This window comes from Myotis brandtii, unplaced genomic scaffold (genome assembly GCF_000412655.1).
Source record: "Myotis brandtii unplaced genomic scaffold, ASM41265v1 scaffold157, whole genome shotgun sequence".
Taxonomy (NCBI): domain Eukaryota; kingdom Metazoa; phylum Chordata; class Mammalia; order Chiroptera; family Vespertilionidae; genus Myotis; species Myotis brandtii.
This window is the reverse complement of record NW_005355708.1, coordinates 1565420-1584708: the sequence shown is the minus strand read 5'-3', so window position 1 is coordinate 1584708 and position 19289 is coordinate 1565420. Positions and strand designations below refer to the sequence as shown.

Genomic DNA, 19289 nt, shown 5'->3' with positions numbered 1-19289 from the left:
GCACAGTGTGTTCCCAGCCAGGGGATGGCAGCCCGGACGGGCGCAGGGAAGGGGGAGTGGAAAGTTGCTGGGCACACAGGTTACCTCTCCGGCTCTCCCTCGTGCATTGAGTTTATGCTCAGCAGGGTCCCCATTGCTATTTAATACTCTGTATCCACCAGTTGCTGTCCTTGGGGGAAATTGTAGATATATAGTGACACCTCATTCATTTCTTAAATGACTTTTTTTTCACTCTCTTCTCCTCCTTTTTCTTTTTCTTCATGGGAGGTTGTTCTCAATATCACACATAAAACGTTTGGTTGAGTTAGGACTAAAGTATCTGTGTCTCATCGTTTTCATGCAGAAGGATTAGCCCAGGGCCTTCACTGTTTCCTTGGGACCAATCGGACAATAATGTGCCACGGGAGTGGGGCGGTGGGTGTGTGTGCCCTGGACACAGGCAATACCATGGTAAATTGAAGGTAGAGAATGTAAAAGCAATCAAGAAAGCAATGAACGGTTGGTCTTTTTATTGGCATCTTGTACTGGCAATTCTAAACAACTTCAGTGGTAAAAGACTCCTCCCCATTGGAGAGGACACACTCATCACACACACAAACATACTCACACACACACACACACACACACACACACACACACACACATTAGTGAGCTGAGTATCATGGGGTTAGGAGGTTAGTTTGGAGGAGAATATTTTGCTTCCACATAAAATCAGTGCCCTCTGGGTAGAGTTTAGCTTATTTCCCACTAAGTGAGATCAGTATTTCTTTTTCCATGAATAACTATCTTATTTTACTCTCATAGAAATATAAATGTTAGTATCGTCTGAGGAATGACAAAAAAAGAAAAAGAAAGAAACGCCTGTAGAAGCCGTGTGACACACTGGAATAATTAAAAAGTGAATCTCAAAGAAGTGTATTTGCTCCCACATTTAATCCATCAACAGCAAGAGTAACTGTCCAGAGTAACCTCTAAAACTATGCCCATATGATAGGCCTAGGCCAATCCGTCAGCATTTCGGGTTTAGAACAGAAGTCTGCAAACTATGACCCACAAGCCAAATCCAGCCCAGGGCCTGTTAATAAGTGTTCTTGGCACATAGACACGTGCACTAATTTACAGATTGGCTGTGACTGAATTAGCACTGCAACAGCCAGATTCAGTGGTTGTGACAGAGACCTTATGGCAGCAAAGCCTAAAAGATTTACTCCCTAGCCTGTCTTAGTCAGCTCAGGCTGCTCTAACAAAAATGCCATAGACATGTATTTCTCACAGTTCTGGATGCTGGGATGCTGGGAAGGTCAAGATTAGGATGCCAGCATTGATGGGTGCTTGGTGAAGGACCTCTTCTTAGTTTACAGATGGTCATTTTTGTGTTATATTCTTACCTGGCAAGAGAGAGAGAGAAAGTGAGAGAGAGAGGGAGAGAGAGAGATATCCTGTCTCTTCTTATAAGGGCAGCAATCCCATCATGAGGGCTTCACCCTCATGACCTAATCACCTCCCAAAGGCACCACCTCCCAATACCATCCCATTGGCGATTAGGGTTTCAATGTATGGCTATTAGGGGACCACAAACATTCAGCCCATAGCACAGCCCTTTATAGAAAAAGTTATAATATTGCAATAAGCTCCTATCCGGACTCACTGTTCTTCTCTTGGTCTCTTACAATTCATTTCCACCACGGAGCCAGCATTACCTATAAAACATATATCAGATCATGATCGTCTCCTGCTGAAAACTGTCCATTACTTTCCCATAACAATTAGAATGAAACACAAGCATCAGGCCAACCCCGGCTGACAAGATCCTTCATAGTCTGGCCCCTGTTGATGGTTGTCACTCTTCCGTCTGCTCAGGCACTCAAAACTTGCTGTCCTCCTCAGACATGCCACGTTCCTGACCTCATGACCTGCGCACTTGCTTTGTCCTTGGCTCGAGTGCTTTCTTCTCAGATCCTGCAGGAGCTTGTGCCTTTCTGTTTCAGGAAAATCTTTGCTTTAATGTCACTTTCTCAGAGTCTATCCTTGACCATGATTAACAAATAATGCCTCCAACCTTCCCTGCCTTCTGGTACATTCTATCCCCACACCCTGTTTATTCTTCTTTGTAGCATTGGCATGCACTGCAGTGAGATGTGTTGACTGATGAATTTGTCTGTGCAATGAAAGGGTACAAGGATGAGTGCTCTGCTTGGGACCTGAAGAGCTGGAGAATGGTGACACCATTCACTAAGATGGGGAAACCTGTGGGAGGAGCATATTTGGGGAGGAGAGGGTAGAGAAAGGTCAAGATTCCCATTTTGGGCATATTGTATTTAACATATCTATTAGATATTGGGGTGGAGAGGTCTGGTAGGTAGTTGAATATACATGTCTGGAATTCAGGGAGAGAGATTAGGTCTAAAGATAAATGAGTCATGAACATATAGATATTTAAAGCCATGATTCTGGTTGATATCTGCTAGATTGTGTAGATACAGAAGAGAAGAGGGGCAAGAGCTAATCTCTGGTGCAAAAGAGTATTTAGAGGAGAGGGAGAGGTGGAGGCATGAAGGAAAGGAGATTGAAAAAGAGTAGCAGGAAAACCAGGAAAGTATAACATACAAGAAGCCAAGTGAAGCCCTAACCGGTTTGGCTCAGTGGATAGAGCGTCAGCCTGCAGATTGAAGGGTCCCAGGTTTGATTCCGGTCAAGGGCATGTACCTTGGTTGCGGGCACATCCCCAGTAAGGGGTGTGCAGGAGGCAGCTGATTGATGTTTCTCTCTCATCGATGTTTCTAACTCTCTATCCCACTCCCTTCCTCTCTGTAAAAATCAATAAAATGTTTTTTAAAAAAAGCCAAGTGAAGAGAGATTGCTATTCTACATGTTGCTATGATCTCCAGGTAAGGATTGAGAATTAGTCTTTTAATATGGCCAAGGGCTGAGACCAGAACAGGTAACGGTAGGCAAAAGCCTGGTAAGGAAGGATTGAGAAGAGCTCATAAGGTGAAGAAGTGGAGGCCGAATATAGGTCACAATTTCAAGGAGTTTTGGTCTATGGCAAAAAGAAAGTCAAGTGATAGGTAGGCCCGGCTGGTGTGGCTCAGTGGTTGAGCATCGACCTATGAACCAGGTGGTCATGGTTTGATTCTGGTCAGGGCACATGCCCGGCTTGCAGGCTCAATCCCCAGAAGGGGGTGTACAAGAGGCACCCCCTTGGCCATATTAATAGGTGATTTTCTCTCATCATTTGTGTTTCTATCTCTCTCTCCCTCTCCCTTCCTCTCTGAAATCAATAAAAAAATATATTTTTTTAAAATTGATGGCTAGAAGAAGCCATCAGGAAAGGGGAGATATTCCAGTGCACTTAGAGACCGATGAGAATGAGACACAGAGAGAAGAGATGATATTGAGGGAAGGGGACATGATTGTGGAGCAGTCTTTAAGTAGGCAAGACAGGATGGGATATGGTGGACCAGCAACAGAGTAGGTCCCCGATGGGAGCAGGCTACAGTCTGCAGGGAAGGCAGGATATATGGGTACTGAGGAGGTGACAGGTGACTCATTTTAGGTGGATGAGGGCGTTCTCTTCTGCCTACTTCTGTTTTCTCAGTGAATAAATATGAGGTCATCAACTGAGAGTGAGGAGGTGGCTGTAAGGGGAGAAAAGCTGTGAAATAATGGCCTTGGAGAACAGGATTGTGAATTGACCAGAAGAAGGTAGTAGGATTGCCAGGCAATGCTGAGGTCCCTAGTGAGGTTTGTGGTAAAAAATTCACGTGACCAGACAGACAGCTCCGCTTTATGCTTTCCTCCAGTTGTATTCAGATCTTCTGGTGTAGGTTCAGAGTCGGTGGAGAGCTGGGTTGAAGCCGGGTAGGAGATTTCCAAGTCAGTAGGCTAGAGGAAGAGATGGAAGCTGAGTTTATATAAGGCAGTGATTATAACGATGGAAAGAAGAAAATGAAGGGCATGAAATGGTTTAAGGAATGGTGTCAACCGAAGAGTCAGTGAATTATCTGGAAGATGGCAGGTAGTGGTTGGAGAGTGGGATCCTTAAAAATGAGACTTGGAAAGAAGTCTAATGCTATGGGCATCAAAGAAGCTGGGGGCGGAGAGGCTAGAGGATGGAGACATGGTCTAGATGACAGAATGTGGAGCAAGTAAGACACACAACCCTTCTCTAGACCTGGTGTCCCTGGGAAGAAAAAAGAGCCACTGCTAGAAAGCTGAAAGGGAAACCATGACCTGGAGGGAAGGCTGGATTCCGCTGTAGCAGGCATTCGAAGAGAACATCCATAGAAAAGCGTAAGGTTATGGGGCATTTTGATAACTAGAGACTGAGTTATAGATCCCAGTGGAAGGATTTTGAGGGACTTTCCCTGTGTTTTAATTTCTCCTTTTAATTAGGATACTAGTCATATTGGATTAGTGCCCACCTAATGACCTCATCTTCTCTTGATTAAATCTTCAAATACCCTATTTCCAAATAAGGCCACATTTTGAGCTACTGTAAGTTAGGACTTCACCGAATCTTTTTTTTGGGGGGGGGGGGGTTGGGGGGAAAACCAACCCAGCCCGTAACAAGATGTGATGGTCTGAGTGGCCATGATGTTCTTGCAGGCTGGTAAACTTTTGGTGGTAAACTGCAATGGCGTGCATGAGGGGAGGAGTCTTGATGGTGTCTTGGGTGGGGAACCAGCTTTCTCCTTGGGCTTGTTCCCTGCAAGAGTTTGTAGAACAAGATTAGTTACAACAGGGGAGGGATGGTCTCACAAAGAACACATTCATTCCTGGACCACACAAAGCTTTATGGGTCTTCCATAGGGACAACTGTAAGCAGGGTGGTGGGCAGTGCATTTTATCCTGCTCTGGTCCATGATCATTCTACTCATTATACTTCAGCTACACTATTCTATCTCTGCCTCGAAAGAACACCTGGATCATTCCAGCCTGGGGGCCTAGGCCCTTGCCATCCCATGGCCTCAAAAATGCTTGTCTCCAAGCTTCTCGTGTCTGGCTCTGTCCCATCATAGAGAGCTCACTGCAGAGGTCACCTGCTTAGAGAGGTCTTTCCTGGCTATTGCATCTCAAGCACTGTCACCTCTTTCACTGTTTTCTTCATCATTTTTCCTGAAAAGGTACCATTCTCACATTTGTTCATGTTGTTTAATGTCAGTTTCTCCAACTGGTCTATAAGCTTCACAAAACAAAGATTATTTTCCCCCTTTTGTTCACCAATGACTCACCAGTGTGCAGAACAATGTTTACCATGTGTAGGTGCTAAATAATAACAGCAGGAACAAAAAGAGCGATAGTAATAATAATCTTGGATGAATAAATGTAGGCGTATACAAAGCATGTCGTTTAACCTCTCTCATTCATAAATTAAAGACTTTGACCTAGGTATTATCATCAAGATCCTTCCCAATCTTATAATGCCAGTTATATAACAGCCAGATATGATCTGTGAGACCCACAGGAATGTTAATGCTCAAGGTACATGCAAATAACTCAAGGCCAAGAGAAGAAAGGTCCCATGTGTTACACCTAAAAAAAAAAATCTCTTATCAAGTCAAGATAAGTGATTTAATTTGAGCAAAGAATGGTTTTACTAACACCTTTCCTTCCACTTCATGTTAATCCTTTAAGCTGAAGGTAGACGAGATGGTCCCACAGGTGTGGCTGTGCTAACTCAGCCACCATCTTGAACCTTGGGGTGAGTTCCTTTGGTTTTGGTTTATTCCTCATGTACTTGGAGTATAGATGGCACTTCCTAAACTGTAGAAGTCGTCTCATTCTCCCAGGAATCACAGTTGATATTGATCCAATTTCTTCAAGTCAAAAATAACTGATTTCATCCATTTGCTTCTTTCTGCCACTGTAATTAATTTAGAAACTACTCTGGCCCATTCTTGACATAAGGAGAAGGGAATTCAACCCCTTTCTCAAGCTCCAAATGTCTAATATCTCCTCCCTTCCAAACTCAGCTAACCATAGGTCATCTGGTGGCCCACCACCCTATTCCTTTATTCTTTGGCCAAAGGATGCCACTGATTAAAGAAGGAATTTGAAGCAGCAAAGGTCACAGTTATTTGGCAAAGGTCTTGTCCTCATGGACTGTGGTCCCGGGTTGCTTCTTTTACGTTTTCCAATTCTGTATGTGTTCTTTTACTGCCTTACAGAAGTATCTTTCTTTCTCCCAAGTAATGGCAGCCTAAGTGCCCCTCTTCTCTTTCCTTTCCCCTAATTCCAAAGCACATGTCCAGGTCCCCCTCCTGGGCAGGTTCATGTGCCTCTGGGGGTTGTAGGGTCTTCAAAGGGCTGAGATGGAAGGCAGCAACTGGGCTCTGCCAGTAGTGAAAGCCACTGCAGTGAGGAGAGAGAAGGCAGGTGAGCAGGAGAGGCAAAGCCTGACTCTTCTGGTGACTGGTCTAAGGCTTCTTACTTGAACTTCTGGTTTTATAGTTCTATAAAAGGCAGCTGACAAAAGAGATCCCGTTTTGGGAGGGTCCAGCTGGCCAGGCTGAGCTGGGAGGAGCAGCCCCAATGTTTGAAAGCCAGACCTGACTTTCATCCATGATGTCAGAGTGGCATTGGCTTCCCAGTGAGCCAGAGGGAGGGAGCCCCAGCCCCAGCCCGCGCCCTATCCGGTGCCAGCAGCCTCTTCCAGTGCTGCCTTCCTGGCGCGTCTGCAACAGCCTGCTCCTCCTCAGAGACTCTGCAGAGCTTGGAAGGGAAGCACCCTCAACTGGTGGGTGTCCGCTGGGGCAGGAGAGCCTTAGGCCTCCCTCCTCTGACCTCCGCCCAGCCCAGGGTTGGCCCCACTCTGTCCCCTTTCAGTCCCATGGTGGATGCAGGAAGCCTGAGCGGTTGGCTGCTCTGAGCCCCACATCCTTTCACAGATCTGTGTTCCCGAGCCCTTGGGCCATGGCCACCCTCTCTGGACTTGGGGTGCCAGCCTCAGGTCCCTCCTCTGACTCAGAGGCTGGCGCTGGACCTGAAAGGAAAGTGTTGGGTTGAGTGGTTGTTTTCAATTAAATCCAATCTGAAGGAGAAAAAAATGAAGACACTTTTCCCCCCTGCTTATTCACATCAAACTCCATGCTCTGGCCTGAGCTGGACAGTTTCCTGTGGACAAAGCAGGTCAGCTCTCCAAGCCCTTGGGGGCCAGGGTGAAGCAACAGCTACTTCTCAGGCCTGACTCAGAGTAGGTTCCTTCCTCCCCGCCAGGAGCAGGGCTGACCCAGGGAGAGGCCCGAGGAGGGAAGGGAAGGGCAGTTGTGAGGGGTGCTGAGCGCGTGTTTAATGAGTCTCCAAAGGTTGTAGAAGGGGAGAGGCTCTGGCAGCCGCAGGTCCCACGTGGGTCCAACCTGCATGGTCATCTCCTTCCCGTGGAGACTGACCAATTCCCCCTCACAGTCCCAGCAGCCAGGCCAGGCGAGCAGGGCTGTAACACAACCCCGTGTGGCTGGAAGGGCTAAGACCATCCGTCTCCATCCAGAATCACTATGCTGTACATCTCAACTCTGTTTCCACCTTGTCCTGGCTTTTCTGTGTGGGTGATGTCCAGTGACGCATTATTCCTGGACTCGCTCATTCAGTTGTCACATGCTATTTTCAGGGCCTGCTCCGTGCTAGACAGCACTGCATGCCAGGTAGGCCTTCAGGGGGGAGCTTGAAATAAATGCAGCTTCCCTGGTGAGCAAATTCCTCGGAGAGCAGGGCTCTTTCAACAAAGCTGCCCTGGAGACAAAGAGTACATGGGAAATGGTGTTCTCCTCTGTGCCACGTGAGGCTAGGCATGGCGATGGCCCTTGGATCCTCATGGGCTGTATGTGAGGATACACATGGTTCCAAGGCTGCCTCCTTCTCTCTGATATGAAGGGCCCATATTGGAGATCAATTTAAAGAAATCTCCCCAAGAAACTGGAAATGGAGTTTCCTCCACTCAAAGCAGGGAAGAGGGACTCTACCATTTGCCAGACATTCTTACATTCATATATTTTCTCTCTCTCTCTCTCTCTCTCTCTCTCCCCCCCTCACCACCCCCCACTTTACTATTCATTAACTAGCCAATGATTAAATGTAATGAAAAAGAAAGCCTGCAACAAGAGAGCAGCCCACTGTCTTGGTAAAGAAGTGTGTGGGCCCTCTCTGCTTCTCTCCGTCTTCTTTAATGGCGGCTGCCCACTGAGGCCAGGTCCAGGTTCCAGGGCTCAGCTGTGGAGCACACAGACAGGGTAAGGGCTGCGTATAGCAAGTGGCCTCGTGACTCACATGCATTGGCAAAATGCAGCTTCAACAAGTCACCACTCATAAGAGAAACCACAAAGCCCAGGGCTCCGAAGGAGGCTGGGACCCCAGACGTCCAACAGGACAGTTGGGTTGGACCTGCACAAACTCTTCATGCCAAGATACCTCCACCTCCCTGTGGGCACAGGTCACCCTGATGTGATGCTGATTTTGATAGTCAGGAGAGGCTGCCAGTGATCCTGGTCCCACCTGTGAGACTCACAGGAAAAGGCCAGCAAAGGTGGGCCTGGAGGTGCAGAAGATTCCAGGTTCTTTCTTTGGAAGGCTGTACCAGCAGTCTCGGAGTCAGAACCATGGAAGGGCACTGGTGCTTGGCAGATAAGCTGTAAAGCAGAGAATGCCTCCTTGATTTCAATCCTTTTGAGAAAATATTCAACTTTATAACATAACTAAACTCATTAGCATTGTCCTCATTCTCAGCATAACATAAGAAAGGAGTTCAATGCCCTGATTCACTTCGCTTGTCTACCTCTTCCTGGCTCTAGGTTCCCTTAGGCTCCCTGAGCCCCGTCTTCCTCCTTTGGAAAGGGAAGATAGTAATAGCAACATCATTGTGTGGTTTGGAAGATTAAATGGGTCAATGATTAAAAAATGGACATCATAGCCAATCAGTAAATATTAATTTCTTTGCCTCAGCCCTTCTTGTCTACATCAGATTAAGCTATAGTATCCATATTGTTCTAATTGGGGCCTAGCCTTCTGCCTTCAAAAATGACCATAATTACATAGTTCTCAAAATGGCAGAAACTATTATGGTTTAAAAATCTACAGTGGGGACTAGAGATTCTACAGTCTCCATTGACCTGTATTTCCTTCTGATCTTCTGAAGCCCACTTGCTTTTACTCTGTCCCCAGCAGCAGTGACACAACCTGGGTCCAATCTTCGGCTTATAAATAATGCAGCTCTTTGCGGCTTCCATGACCCTCCATGTCACACGGATGGCATTTGGGAAGCTCTTCATTGAGAATATTTGTTTGCCGAGGTGTCATTAGTGTTCAGACCCAACATCATGTTCTGAAAAGGTGAGTGCACTGGGTTCCCATAATGCATTCCTTCCCTCCACACTTACATGTCAGGAGGAGGCCAGGATGGTTTAATCAGGGAAATATGTCCCAAAGACTTTTACCTCTAGGCCTCTCGTGACACAAGGCTGGGATGATGGAATGCTGCTCCCATCTGATAACTGGTTTCTTGGCTGAGGTGAAACCAACCTAGGAGGCAGAAAGCCAAATCCTCGGGCCAGGCCCCGAGCAGGCATTCCCTGCTGCTGTGCTCACCCACCTTACGGGGCAGAGAGAACTCTCCTTGGTGCCTACACCTATCTGCGGAGCAGGCGAACCACCTGTAGCGCATTCTTTCCACCCAGCAGATGATGGACTCTGAGCTCTCCCAGAACCACCAGAAGCAGCAAACGGGGCGCTGGGAAGGACTTCCTGAAGGTCCTGGAGTTGGTGTGGGTTCTTCAGGCAAGACCTGCCATGATCTTGGGTCATGGTCTGGCTCTGCTAGCCACCTGTGCACCCTTCTCAGGTGGTTTCACCCCTGTGAAATGGCAAGGGCAGGTTCAAATGATCTCTATGGCCTATTGGAGTTCTCAGGCCCCTCTATGTCCCGTTCTTCCCATTTTCAATATTAGGGTGATGTCTTTTTATCCCAGACCATGAGTGGCATTGCAGCAGTACACAGAACAATATTTTTTTGATGTGTTATTAACTGTGTCTTATTTTTCAATGCTATCTGTTAACATGTCTATGTGGATAATTAATTACCATGTCTATTAGACAACTGTCTAATGACTATTATTAGACAGTCTGTGGACATATAAGTGCTGCACTGGGCTGGCTCCTTGGGCACAAGACAAATGACAGCAGGAGCCTCTTCCTCAAGTACTTAACATTCTGATGGGAGAAGACAGGAAATAAACATGGAAATAACAAGAATACTAATATAGGGAGTGTTCATGGAAAAATTGGGTGATGCGATAGAGGATAATTGAGAAGCTATTTGGATAAGTTGGAGCAGAAAAGGCCTTCTAAGGAGATGTCGTAGGAAATGAGAGGGAAGGGGATGAGCATTTCAAGTAGAAACAACAAAAGTACAAGGGCCTGGTGAGCTTGGAGGCCAGGAGAAGCCCCAAGAGATCAGCAAGGCCCAGATCACGGAGGCCTCCTAGGCCAGGCTTAGGAGGCTAATTTTAAGTTGGGGGGAGAGGGGGTTATGATCAGACTTCTGTGATTGTGAACTGAGCTACTAAATTCCAGGAGATTCCCTGTAATTCTAAGTGTAAGTAAAATAATTTATAATCACATCTCAATGGGAATCCATGGGGAGAACATAGCGGGCTGTTTAGTCGACTGAAGCCTCATTCCAAGTTGATTTGGCAAGTTGTGTCCTAATGATGGCTGAGGAGGAGGTTGGTGAGCCCAAGTGGAGAACGCATGAGGCTCAAGGTGTGTTTGGGTGAGGAAGCAGGGCGAGAGAACACAGGAGGAGATAGGAGAACGTACCTGGGATGACCCTGGAGGAATAATCAGACTTTGGTAGAGATAAAGTAGAAGTAGGCTAGGGATCCCTGGTGTCTGAAATAGAGGAAGAGAAGTTTGTAACCTGAGAGATTATGACCAACACAGACTCTCACCCCCCATGTTTTCCACTCCTTAGGTGAGCCTTAAACCTGGGAGACTGGCCTGAGATTAGACAAGAGAGTAATTTCCCCTGACTTCCCTTCGTCCACCAACTCTTTCCTAGTGAAAAGGGTCAATATGCGCTTGGATTTTTTTTCTTGCCTCAACATCTGTAATTTTCTATTCCCTACTTATTCTAATTTACATTAGAAAAGGTTTGTTGGTTAATTATGAAAAAATAATATTTAGAATAATTTTTTTAAAGAAAAAGCAAGTAATAACATTAACCCTATTCCTGCCACTGAGTCTGTTCTTAATATCTGATATATTTATTTTCAGTCCTTTCGTATATGTGCTTATGGATTTTCCATATTTCAGTGTCATTGAAATAACATTGTATATTTAATTTTGTGCTCTTATTTTGACAATGAATTTTTCTATATCATTGATATGCTATAAATCATTAATTTAATGACTGATATTCTTTATAAGGATATACCTGTATTTATTTAACTATTTCCCTATTATTTCACTTTTAAAAACTAATTGGGACTTGATACATGTAACAGGTCTTCTACATAAAAATTTATATGTGCTGTTCCATTTACAACAACCCTATGGTTGGGTACCATTTTTAATTCCCATTTTACAGATGAGGAAACTGAGGCTTAATGAGGTTTAGTGACTCACACAAAGCCATCCCAGCCAGTAAGAAGTGGAGCCGGAGATATTATTACTTCAGGGTATTCTTATCATTCCATAATTATATCTGAAATAGTTTCTCAAGATAGCTTCTCAGAAGTGGAATTTCTGGATCCAAGGGTGTAACCTTTGTGTGTTCTTGACGGTACTCATGAATATTGCCAAACCGCTTTAGAGCAGACCCCCCAGCCAACACTGTCTTAAGCTGTCCATATCATGACATCCTTTCTCCAGACACTTTCCAGGATTGAGGTTCATTTTGCTGTTGTTCACTCATGAGTCTGAACTTCCATTTGTTCATACATTGATCCACTTGTATTTTTCTTCAATGAATTGTCTATTCAAACCCTCTACCTATGGGCAACTGGGAGTTTCTCAATAAATTTGGAAGGCCCTTCATATACTTAGGGTATTACTCTTTGCTTTGGTATACATGTGGCAAGTGTTTTATTTTGTTCTGAGTTTGTTGTTTGCCTTTTCATTGTGATTTTTTTTTATGTGTAGCTGAGATTAGCAGAGTTTTCTGTAAAGGGCCAGATAGTAAATATTTTAGACTTTGTGGGCCATATGTTCTGTATCGCAACTACTCAGCGCGATGTGGTAGCCAGAAAGCAATAATAGATAATACATCAACTAATGGGTGTGGCTGGATGTGGCCCATGGGTTGTAGTTTGCAGACTCCTGATGTTAAAATTTTTTTTAAACCTTAAATTAGGAAATCCACCAATCGCTCCTCTTTGAGATTTTCTTATGGCTTTTGTATTCGTGGGATCCACATACTGAATAGTCACCTCCTGACCTATGGAGACACTGGGAACACACCCAGACTCCAATCTGGTAGATAGTAACAGTTCAACATCTTGTCCCTCTAGATGCTGCTTCCACTTCCCTCCACACACGCCATGATGTCTTCCTTTTGCTTCTCTTTTTGTCACCCTCTCCCTTACTTGGGGGAATGTCAAGGAAATTCTTCTTGTCTCCCACAGAGCAATGTTGATCGCTCAGCCCCCTGTATTGCCTCCCTTTCTACCTCATGAACATTCTCCAACAAATGAGTTCCATTCATAAGTGGAATTGTGGTGGATAAAATTTCCCCCATCTCATTGCACATAGACAAAGTAAACCAAGCTCGACATCAGAGATAGATCCATCTATATTTTATTTTGGCTTCTTTTTGTGCAATTGACTTATTTAGTCCTTTCTTGGTCTTTATATTGTGGTGTATGCTTGGGGAAAGGATGCCAACTTTATTTCAAATAGTTAACCACTTATCCCAAAAATAGACTTGGGTATATATAGAAGAGCAAGTTTGTGATTAACTTTGGCATTTAAAATGAGACAAGCAAGAATCATTAAATAATGCTGAGACATCTTCTCTGTACATTCTCTCCCTATCAGTTCTACCACCACCATGCTGTTTTGATTACAATCTATTATAATAGCTCTTTTAAAAATGCCTTGGCTACTTGCACCATTTCTGCTTCCAGACAAATGTTAGATTTACATTTTCAAGGGCCCCTTGAATATATGCTATTAGGATTTTTATTGAAAGTATTTAAATCATAATATAGGAAGAATTTATATCTCTATATCTTCTGATCTTCTGACCGAGAATATCCAAGTCTTATTTTATATCTTTTTAATAAATTTTTTTTTAGTATTTATCATAACTGGTCTCAATATTTTTTAATTTCTTCTTTGAATTGAGAATTTTGAAATTTATTAACTGGGGATTGATGCTATAAGAGCATAATTCACTAGCATTTCCATGTGGGATTTTTACATCAATAATCATTAATGAACCGATCTTTGATTTCCTTCTATAAAAAGCACCCATCATTCTTTTATTGGGTCTTTGTTCTCTCTTTTCCTCTTGGCTTTTCTCACTCTTTAACCTTTCTGCACACTGGGGTTTAAGTCTGTCCCATGTCACTAATTCCATTTTCTACAGTGTCATTTTATTTTTTACCATCTCCAAAACAGACGTTATTTCTGACCAGGTCTGTGTCATTTCAGTTGTCCTATTTCTCTTCAGTATCTTTTATGTTCTGTGTTCATTGACTCTGTCCTACTCAAAGGTTGCAAAAATGACTTGGCATCTATGAGACAAAGGAGAAAGTCAAGAGGAGACAAGTTGTCCAGCGGGCGTGGCTCAGTTGGTTGGAGCATCATCCCATGTACCAAAGGGCTGCCGGTTTGATTACTGGTCAGGGCATGTACCTAGGTTGTGTAGGTTGTGGGTTCGATCCCCAGTCTCTCTCTCTCTCTCCCTCTTTTTTTTCCACCCCCTTCTTCTCTCTAGTTATGTCCTTGGGTGAGGATTAAAAAAAACAACAACAACAACAAAAAAGTGGAGGCAAGTTAAAACGAAAAGATCGAGGAATAATGAGTTGGTTTTGTTTGTTTTAATTCTGCTACTTCCTAGAGAGGATAATTTTCAGAAGTATGCTTTTTTTTTTTTTAGTTTTCAAGATAACATTCTGTTTTCTTTGAGTTTGACTATTTGTCTCCCATGGTGTGATGTGATTTTTTCCCTCTACCTGCCCTGTAAGGAAGAGAGTTCTATCCAAAGCAGTGTTTGCGAACAGCTTCTATATGTGGCCTCTTCTTAGCCTCCCTCGCTGGTCACTCCTGGGCTGATTGAAACTGTATCTTACCTGGAGGATAAGTTGACAAAATAAATGAGTCCATTAGTCCATGAACTGTAAAGGGGCGGGGTAATGGACACATTTCCCAAGCCCCCCATCCAGAAACCTGATGGAGATTTCTGCCAAGATGTCGATATCTGAGACTTCCAGGCCTGAGCCGGCTGTGCTCTGCCAGCTATCGATAGTGACATTTGTTCAGCGCTTCTCTTAGATGTCCCAGATAGGCTCCGTACGGCTCTGCAGCAGGAATGCAGAGCCACGGGAGCCTGCCAGGAGTGTAGGAGGCCGATACACTCTGTCCTACAAATCTCGTTTCCAGGCACAAAAGATGCAAGCAGTGACTCAGCCTGTGAGTCAGTGATTCCCAGCTGTGTGGGTGCTGATCACATGAGTCCCAGAGGTTAAGCCTGGGCCACAGAGCATGGAGTGTTGGTCTTGAACAGGCCAAGAGCCTGGTAGAGGCCAGAAGGACCTCTGAGAGGAGATCCTAACTGAGCCTCTTTGGGATCCAGCAACAGGCATGGTAAGATAAAGATGGAAGGGGGAGGAATGAATAACAAAGGTCCACACAGCCACTTCAATCCTCTTGTCCAGCATTAAATCATTCTTCTGAAATGCAGTAGCGCATTGTGGTTAAGAGCTCAAAGTCTACCTTCTGTTAGTAACTTCTGTTAGTCAACCATTTTGGTGCACCCCTTCATTAAGGTGTGGGGTGGAGTACCAGCTCATCAGCTGGCCATTAGGCAGGGCCATGTGACTACTTTTGGCCAATGAGCTGTGAGCAAAAGTGATGGATGTCATTTCCAGAATATAACTGCTCCCGCAGACTCTTCACTGTCATGTTCCCAGACGGTGAGATTTTAAGTTGGTGAAGCCTCCCTCCGACTGGGTCTCTGTGTGACTGCATGGGCCTGTAATATATATGAGAAATGAACTTCAGTGTATTTTTTTAAGCCATGGGATTTAAGGGCTACTTGTTAGGCTTTAAGGGTTCCTGATTGCCAAGGCATAACCTAGATTACTTTGACAAACACAGTCTCTCATTAACTGTGTGATCCTGGTCAACTCTCCCAATCCCTCGGAGTATCAATTTCCTCATCTGCCACATGGAGAAAATCAAAATGATAAAAAATAAGTTGCTTGTGAAGTCTGAACCAATGTAGCCAGCACCTAATACATGTGCTGAAAATGTGACCTCTTAGCCTGACCTCCATGAGATAGAGAGCAAAACGAGTGCTCTTCTGTCAAATTATCTCAACTCAGATCTGAAAAGAGAGTAAAAGAGAGAGTAAGAGAGAATCCTTGGGAAACATCTCTCAGTTACAGAGCAATTAATGGGATCCTCATAGAAATAGCCAGCACTTTCTTGCCCAAGTCGCACATGCCACTGCGTTCAAGGTCCCACGAGCTCTTGAATTACCTGAGCTATTTTCAGAGAAGTATCTGAGGAGAATAAAGGTTCCAACTCCCAGGACCACATTCCCACGTGCATTCCTCACCCTCTGTATTAAGTTCCAAGATGGCAGCGGCAGGCTCTGGGAAAGCAGGATTGATTTCTAGAGGCCCCTCCTTATTTTCTCTCAGCAGGGAGGGAGGCTGACTCAGGGTGTGGTTCCCCTGCCTGCCTTCTCCACACACATTCTGCTTGGGGTGTCTCAGCATACCAGAGGTGTGGTTAGGTAGTATCACTCCACCCATGAGGTGTCTTCTTGGCCAAGCCTCCCTATGACCCAAACTCTCATAAACAAGACTGTGTGGTGGAAGGAATGATGGAGATATATTTAGAATCCTCCATCGTCTCCCCCAGTAGACTGTTGGATGTGTCTGCCAAGAACAATGTATCTTCAATTAAACCACCTTTCTCTAAGCAATCAGTTGGATGTCTACTGAGGTATATCCATGGCTGAAGCAGGCCTCTCACATGGGGCCTGACACCATCCCAGCCCAAATGTCGTGGCAAAGGGGCACAAAGCGAGGGAAGGCCTCACACTGAGGATGGAAGGTGCTTCCCTAGCATCACACCAGGAGAGCCAGCTTCCCAACAGGTGCTATTCAGGCATCTCCCAAATATAGTCACACAGTCACCAGTATCCCAGGACAATTATGCATTCCTTTGAAGGTAGTAATTATAGTCGAGCTCAACATCTAAGCCCTTCTCTGGTGGGGATGAAATTGCAAAGACCAGCTCTCTCCAAACACACATCCAACCCTCCAGAAAAATACATGAATCTCCAGGTGTTTTGACAACACCCTCCCCGGTACCAGTCTATTCTCAATGAACATGATCCTGACAATTTTTTCTAGCAAAGGAACATCCAAAGAAGACTCACTTCAAGGATCAAAGAAGACAGAGCCACCTGTGAAGCTGGAACCAAAGCCTGATATATATTACATTGATGGACACATTGAACAGCGGTAATGGATTTTGTGTGTGTGCATGTGCAAAGCTTATCCTTAGTGATCTTTCAAAATGGCAAAGTCAAAAATGGAATGGTTGGATCCCAGGCAGAGTTTCTTTCAACCTTACTTCAAAGAAGCAACATGTTTTTAGGTTTTACACACACACACACACACACACACACAAACAAACAAAACAACAACAAAAAATAACACAGGAAAAAGTGATCCTATTGCCTGATTCTATAAATGTGGTATTAGAGAATAATATAAAGACCCAGTCCCCTCTACTACCATCCCTCTATACTCTGCTTCTTGTAGTCATGTGTCCTTGCACTCCTGTCTCATTTGTTAAGGAAAGAAAATGGTAACCTTTGCCAGCAGTATGGACCAAGTTGGAAAATCTCATTAGGAAGACTCGTTGGGTACTTGTGTGTTTCTTGATGGCCTCTCAGTTTTTTCTTCCTCCACTGGAAGAAGGTAGATTAATACTACATTAATTTAGGGACGTCAAAAAGGACACAGCTAACCCTAGTTTCTATTTTATGGACTCTAGTCCATGAGCCTCATGAGAAAGTCTAGAAACATCCTGAGGACGTGGAATTATAAAGTTCTACTTTTGTTTCACTACAAAATCCTCATTTTCTTAACTCACCCATAATGCCTCCAAGAAGCTATAACAAAGAAGAGTAATCAATAGGCTCCAATTTCTTTTCTAGATCTAAGGCTCCATAACCCTAGGTTTCAATGATAGTAAAGTCATTTAAGTCTATAGTTCACTAATTAGTCATTTGACCTTTCTCACTGACCTCCCAATAGCAGGTCTCAAAGATGTAAAGAATGTGATTCTTCCTTGTGAATACTGTTTATTGAGGGTTAAATTCCTGAAGTGGATTTCTATAATTCATAGAAGTCATTTAAAAAGTCCCAGGTAGCCAACCTCCGTTAACCCAATATGGCCTTTCCACAAGTTGCCTCTGTTGTTCAGTAGTCAGTAGGGAGTTCAAGGATATTTCTCTCCTGAACTCTCTGCCCATTGATGTTACGGATGGAGCCCCCATTATGCACAGCGCCTTGTGATTCACAGTAAAAGAAGGCATTTCTGTGTAAAGAAGCTTTTAGCTACATTGAGTTGTATCAGATGAGATGCAGATTTGCAGAGGGAAAAGCCATCTTTGACGTATAGAGGGTTATGCTCACTTACATTCAAATCCCCATGTTGCAAACAGCAAACACTATCACCTGTTGTACACAAAGAAAAATTTTGCTTTGTCTATTTTTCCCACGATAGTTTAATATTTCATCTATTTCTGTCTGACTTCAAAAGTTCATTATTCTGAAAGGAAACATGAAAATGACCAAAAGCAAGCTTAAAGGCTTCCTCAGCCTTTCTCACCCTCTCACCCACTCTAGATCCTTCCAGTTGTAGGGAGTTGTCCCATCAGAGTTTCTCTCCTCACGGCCACCACCACCACTACCACCACCAATTTTCAGGGGACGATAAATCACTGATTTCCACACTGAAACTATAAGTGACAACTGCTGAGAGAGTTTGCCAAAGGGTGTGTCATAGCCAAAGGCAGTTAGCGTCCTTGCTGGAATCCTGTTCTCAGCCCTGGGGACCCTGAGATACCACTGGAATTTGCCTAAAGGCCAGAGTCAATAATAACAGAGCTCCGGATGGAGAGCCCGGGATTTCCTCCAGCCTGCTCCCTCTTCCCGCTGTGAAATGAGCTTCTCTCACAGGAGGATGCTGTGGGTGTCACAAAGCGACCCCAGTCATGCCCTATCTGCAATTGCCCACATCTGCCACCCCGGATGGCAATGTGCTTACCTGACTGCTCTGATTTTTTAGTAAGATTGAGGAATCCATCTCTCTAGCCCACAACAGGGGTTGAAAGATTCACTCTGAAATTCTGTCCTCTAGAGTGAGGGTTCTTATTTGCTGACACCCTACTTCTTTGTTTACTTTTACTTGACAGTCAGTCTTCAAGAAAGTACATGGAAACCCAAATACCACCATCACAGCATCCTCGTCAAGTTTGAAGACAGAAAAGCTTGATTTAATTTGGTGTGTGACATCAGTTTAATGGAGGGGAGACATGTTCCTGAGATGGAATGAGTTACAGAAAGAAATCAATCAGAAAATTGATGGAGAAACCAGATTTCTTTCCAGGCCCTTCCAAGTTGGTGGAGTCACAGAGTGGCCTTACTGTTTGGTTTAGAGTAAATCTCCACTTTGCTGGCAGAAAGACATTAAAAAGATGGAAACGCTAAACAGAACTTTTAAAATGATCTGCAGTTGTTTCTTAATAATCTCAAAAACCAAATGATCCAAGTTGGGAGGATTCTGATCATTTGTATACAAACATCCCAGGAAAGAGAGCTTTTAAGTGATACCAACAGGTGCTTATTGCTCCGGAGAGATGAGACATTGAAGATAAATAAAAGAAAGCTTTACAGAACATAACCAACTTGGCTAAAGTCTTAAAAGACAAGAGAGAGCCCAGCCAGCGTAGTTCAGTGGTTGAGCGTCAACCTATGAACCAGGAGGTCATGGTTTGATTCCTGGTCAGGGCACATGCCTGGGTTATGGGCTCAATCCCCACTGTGGGG

At 44.4% G+C, this 19289-nt stretch overlaps 1 long non-coding RNA gene across 1 annotated transcript; it reads right to left on the bottom strand.

The window, feature by feature from the left end:
* Positions 1-241: 241 nt before the first annotated feature.
* On the bottom strand, positions 242-2677 carry LOC106725340. The gene is made up of 2 exons (XR_001361208.1): positions 1649-2677; positions 242-1388 (listed from the first exon to the last, which is right to left on the bottom strand). It is a non-coding gene; the product is annotated as an uncharacterized LOC106725340 (long non-coding RNA).
* Positions 2678-19289: the final 16612 nt, after the last annotated feature.